General features: G+C 39.5%; 1 non-coding gene across 1 annotated transcript; it reads right to left on the reverse strand.

The window, feature by feature from the left end:
* Positions 1 to 4,037: 4,037 nt before the first annotated feature.
* Positions 4,038 to 4,228, reverse strand: LOC123458882. The gene has a single exon (XR_006635833.1). It is a non-coding gene; the product is annotated as a U2 spliceosomal RNA (small nuclear RNA).
* Positions 4,229 to 6,158: the final 1,930 nt, after the last annotated feature.

Raw genomic sequence — 6,158 nt, forward strand, 5'->3', positions numbered from 1 at the left:
TCAATCCCCTGGTAGTTGAATATTAGGTGAGGAAGTAGAAACTTGCTATATGGAAGTCTTGGTTTCTGGTAGTTGAGTATTAGGTGAGGAAGTAGAAACTTAACTTGCTATATGGCGGTTTCTGTTAACATGGCCGAGGTTTGATTCATAGCTCCCAACATCTCCTCGGGGGAGGCCCACTTTGCAGCGGTGGGCACTAACCAACTGGGGGAGTAGGGACCCGACTCCTCCCGTGGGATGTCTCTTTCCCACAATCTTTGGCCCTTGGTACCTTTTGGGGAGGGGAGGCAGGACCTATGTGGCCGGAGAGCGAGGCACGGCCTTAGTGATAACAGTTATGGTACCAACCTCCATGCAAGCCAGGTATACCTCTCAGGGAATTCAGAAGCAGTCAGATAAGGACCTTCCCTTGCAGTGCTTTGCCTCGCACCCACGTTGGTGTCCATATCACACTCACTTTATTGTGAGTTGATATGCATAAGTCTGAATCCTATGCAGCTCTCATAGGAGGGGTAGCTATTTGGCCAAGACAGGTAGACCGCAGCAATAGCAGAGGTGTAGAGGACAGCAGTATAGTAAATGAGTACAGAATGTAAGATCAAGGGAGAGTGACAGCTGCAGGTGGCAGGTCTTCAGTGGCAATGCCTCGATCCACCAGCTCCAGTCTGTGATAATGGACCTGTAAAGGCTGCACCTTACTGGCTTTAATCTGTTGACATATAAAAGACATTATTTTATTTATAATAACAGGTCCGATTGTGAGAAAGAGGATTAAGATAAGTAGAGGTCCTTCCAGCTTTGTCCCAGGGAAAAAGGGGAGATTCTCTCAGGGAAGTGTTTCTTCCCTGGATATGTGAGATGTCACTGGAGGATCATCAGCTTGTTTTACAAGTCTCTCTGGTTAGACAAACATACTGATCCTTGGCCCCAAATGAGTACTGGGTCTGGGCCATTCCATTTTAAAGTTAAAGGATCTTTCCACATGGCTTTGGCAAAGGTATTTTTTGTATTTGTGTGCTAAAAGCAATCAGCTGCTGACTTTCCTTGAGCATCAAGGGTTAAAAAGTTTAGGACAAACAGGGCATGAGGAAGGATATTTCTTAGAGAGGTTTTATGGGATATAAATCCCCCGTTTTTAACTTTTGGAGGGTAAATGGATCCAGAAGAGGGGCCCCTCCTGCCAGAACACCCCAGTGGGTGTAAAGTCAGTGGCACAAATGACCAGGAGAAGAGGCTTTTTATAAGAGATAAAAGTGACTCTTTGGCTCAGAATCGTAGCCTCCACTATCTTTAGGGCCTCTAAAATTTACCACAGGTAAACTAAATGTAAAATACTGATGAGGAGTGTAAGGGAATTGTAAAAAAAAAAATAAAAAAGCAATCCTTTAGGTGAATAATGATTTTACAATGTCCTGCAGGAATTGCTACTGGAGTGGGGAGGCCTGGTTGTAGGGCCCCCATAGGTACCATGGCCTTATTAATTTCTCTAAGGTCCTGGAGCAATACAAAGATAGGAGTATTCCAAGGAGAGGTGGTAGGTCCAATAAGGCCTACAGCAAGTTGTTCCTGTACTAACATCATGGCTGTAGCTAATTTCAGAAGTTAAGGGCCATTTATATACATTTAAGGTTTTTTTTTTTTTTAATCTTTGGTTACAGATTTCTCTCTGAGTGTTTAAGACCATGCAGATAGCCAAAAGTTAATTAGGTATTAATTTTAGAGGTCATTAATGGCTCTCTAAAGAGACTTTAGGGACACAGGAGTAGCCCCATAGTTTACTGGTGTCTTGCCTGTTAGGATGAGTCAGGGCCATGCTGGCCAAGTAATTTTCCCTTTTTTGGGAAGTCAGGAGGGCCGATTGTTCTTCAATTGTGACTCTCCTGTTTTAGACTGTACTCCAATTTTGTTTGGGTCTTCATATCCTCCCTGCTCAGGAAGACAGGTGCCTTACCAGGGGGCCAATGTAGAAGTGTCCCAACAGCTCCAGTGGCCTCATGACATGGGAGTACAGGCCAAAATATTGACACTTTTTCCTCTAATGATTCCAGTTGGCTTTGGCTTATATATAGGTGATTAACACAATCAGAAAGGAAGTTACATCAGCCTGGATGTGTGTACATATAGAGCACATTTGATTACTGAAATAGACTTAGTTAAAGAATGGCACAGGGCTTCTCAAATCATTTTGTCCTATCTTTAACAATTTTTGTTGTACTGTGGCAGCATAAGCCATATATCTGAGGCATAGGAAGTAGGCACACCTCACATTTTAAATATCTAACATTTATAAATATAGGCAGAACCTGTTACCAGTCTTGAAAACAGTACCAATTGATTTATAAACAACTAATTTAACCTAGAAATTATCAGAAAAGAACAAGTAAGACAGTATAAGGTCTTAGCACCTGTGTGAAAACATCTTTGATTAGTTCAGATACCTGTGTGGGTACAAATTACCCAGAAAACATTGGAAACAGAACCATGGAGCTTGAATTTCATATATATATATATATATATATATATATATATATATATATATATATATATATATTTTTTTTTTTTTTTTTAGGTGAGAACCATTGTTTGAGCATGAGGCTGTACCCTAAAGTAGGGAATATGTCTTAAGAGTTAATTTTGTTATAAGCACTGGACTTAAGATGCAAAAATTGAGACAGTTAGTTTACATACAATAGAGTAGAATTTGGTTTTTCCTGAACCAAAATAGCTAGCTAAATATTAATATAACCCTTGATAAAAATTTTTTTGAAAGAAAAAACATTATTTGACAACCAATGATTTTGGCTTAAACTTGATAGCTATTGATTTTTATGTACCACAGAAATTTTTATAAACATAAAACAATTTTATGTTTTACCCATGACTTAAATTTGATAAAGTTTAAGTAAGCTATCCCAACAAATCCCAGGAAGATGAAAGTTATTATTACTGAAATTAAATCACTTAAACCTAAGTGATTAAACTTAGTTATGACCATTTAATAAAATTAGCATAAATAAGACAGAAGCTATCTGTAAAGTCACAATGTCTTTAGGTATGAGTACTTCACCTTTGGAAATTAACCATTTCTATGTGAGCCTTTATCTTTAGAATAGTTAAAACCTTGATGAAAAGAGGAACCTAATTTACTTTACTGAGAGAGTCTTAAAGCCAGTTTTATAACCCTTAAATCATAACCAATTAGCATCAGTGACCTGTTAATGAGTGAGGCCTTATCATAAGACTCAGTTTATCTATTTAACATTTTGTCCAGTGAGAGACTTTAGGTGTTCATAAGAGATGAACTAAAGAGAACCACAGTTATATGCTGTATTCCTTTTTCCTTGTCAAGAGACAATTGGCCATTTTTGTCTCTAGTCAGAGTCTGGGGGACACATGGCTTAAACTTACAAGGGGCTTGAGATAAAGGGGGTTCCACCTGTTTTTTTTTGTTTTTTTTTTTTTTTTAGAGTCCTGCTTCCCATGAATTTAAGTAGCATATGTTGGAATGCAAGAGAAAAATGAAATTACAGAGCAGAGAGATAAGCATCCTGACATTTCTTTCCTATTTCAAAGTTGTTTGTTGTTACATAGCAAATTTACCCATTTTCAAAACACAAGGTGATAGACTCTTGTCTATGTTTAGCTAGCTAAATGTTAACCTGGTTAAACCTCCAATTACATCTGTACTTATGACTTTGTGACCCACCTAACATAGGCATCACCTGTGTCTAATGTAAGGTGAATTTAAATTAAGACTATGTCCTTATATAAAACTTTTAGAGTATCCTTAAGAGTCTGTAAGCAGTTGAAGAATCTCTAACTTTAGGCATGGCATTTAGGTTTAGCCTGAAAATTCTTTCCTACATACGCACATCTTTATCCACATACGTTAACATTCTTAGTACCACTCAAAAAGCATTTTTAACAAGCATTCTATGTCCCAACATTGAAAAATTCTTTTCCAGTTCCTTCAATCAATTCATCTCACCCCATCATTAATTATCTTTTCTCTCTCTCTCTTTTTTTTTACTCCCCCGAGGGGGTGTACCATTCCTGGAAGTACTGCAATACCAGGTCGATGCGTGGAGTGGACGGAGTAAGTTCCTATTCCAACTCCAAGCCCCCAAAATCCATTTAATATATTGTCCTCAGATAGAGGACGTATCAGATATTAAACTGATAAGAACAGCTACTACACTTGATCTTAGCCAAAAGGCCAAGAAGCAATTATTTTTCTTATAAGGCTATTAAAAAATTACACCAAATTAATCCTATTACTCACTAACAAGTGAGCAGTCTAACAAAATTTTATGTCATTAATATCAATAAGACACTAAATTAAGGCAAATACTGTTGTTATCTTGAGGCAGGCTGGCCTAGAAGTCAGGTCAGTTACCTCCTCCTTTTAAGTAACAGGACATTACAAGCTTTTTAAAAAGTATCTGACAAATTATAAGTTACCTCTTTAGAGGAAGTTTTGTTGTTTTTAATGATCCTCTATGTAAGGTGAACTTGACCTAGAACAAATATCTGGCAAATTCACTCCTTAAAAGACATTTAACTTTTCCTTTTTAATTTCTATGCTTAGGTCTTTGGTTTCCTTGAAATTGTTCTCTAGAAGAGAAAGGAATATCACCTGCATCCATCTCATCTCTTTAGTTACAAACAGTCACAAACACGACAGGACTAGCAAGCACAATGAGCACACATAAACACATATACACACATAAAAAAAAACAAATCCTCCTGATAAAATCAAAAAGAACTTGAAGCAATCTCAATTCCTTGTGTTTTTAAAATATCTTTTACTATGGCAATTAGCTCCTTTTTACTCTTTGTTAATTTTTTTTTTTTTTCCTCTTTAACCTGTGTTCCTTATGCCTTGAGGGAAGTTTTAAGCCTTTCAACAATTTATGCTTACTAGGGTCTGTCCCATGATAGAAAAGGAAAGAGAAGAAACAGCAAGACCAGAGGGCAACATTCCCGGTCAGAGAACCGGCAGGGGGGGTGGGGGGGGGGGGGGGAGGGCTTCTGGTGGGCCTACCGTGAGCCTAACCGCAATGTTAAGAGCTGGCAGCTGCTCTAAGAGCATTTACTGGCTGTTGCGTACCCAGTTTTGTTGATAGGAAGAGAGGCTAGATAGGAGGTCTTTGCCAACACCCGAACGGGCTGTCGGGATTTGCACAGGGAGCTAGGGGCCTTCAGCCAATGCCAGAGGGTAGCCCTGGCCAAGAGGCTTTAGTTGCCCTGTAGCTATGTTGCAATTCCACGTGATGGCACCAACCGAAAGTAAAAGGAGGAAGAGAAGTGCAAAAAGAAAGTCCCGCAGTTCTTGTGCCTTGAAAAAAATGACTCAATAGTCCTTACTTTAATTGCCTAAAAATTCGTTGCTTACCTCAAATGGATCAGTTTCTCAGGCAGGTTTTTTCTGCGTCGATTGCGGTGCGGGTCTGTATTACAGGGGAATTGCCTGTAGTGACCTCTGTGCAGACCTTCACTCACCCCTCCGGTGGGGTGGCGGTCTAATGGCTGGGACGGCTGTCCACTCGAGCGACATTCAGTCGTACCTCGGGCCTCACGTTCGGGCGCCATTTGCCCCGGCCAGCAGGGAATCAAACAAAGAAGCGAGGTGAAAATCAACCTGAATGAAAGTAGGCAAACAGACACAAGAAGGAGACCATGCTAGACATTTGTCATGGCCTCAAGAGTTTATTCTTACATGTAGGTTTATATAGGGTTGTAGGGGGAAGGGGACGTGGCCAGGGCAAGGACTTGTCAGGAAACTTAGAGGGGATGTAATTAGGTGTTCATCTAATCTTGCCCAACTGGCTTAACATCCTGACTGCACCAGGTTTCACATCCTGACCATAAACTGGCTTTTTGCAAAAGATAAGATTCTGTAAGTTGTCTGCTGACCAGTTCCAGAAGTACCTAGCAGAAAGCTGGATGGACCAGCATTCTGAGTAATGAGTCAGTTTATGAGCAGGCCCAGGCAAAATGGAGAGGCTTTTGCTCTATGGCTCCCGACATTTGGTGTTTATTGTGTTATAATGTATATACTTTTGCATCTTTGATTAATTTAATGCTTGGATTTTCTAGTTAGTTGCAGTATTATTAGATGTATCAATCAATCTGATGTTATATATCTTCAGGGTAGG

The sequence above is a fragment of the Jaculus jaculus genome, chromosome 2, assembly GCF_020740685.1.
Source record: "Jaculus jaculus isolate mJacJac1 chromosome 2, mJacJac1.mat.Y.cur, whole genome shotgun sequence".
NCBI classification, from domain to species: domain Eukaryota; kingdom Metazoa; phylum Chordata; class Mammalia; order Rodentia; family Dipodidae; genus Jaculus; species Jaculus jaculus.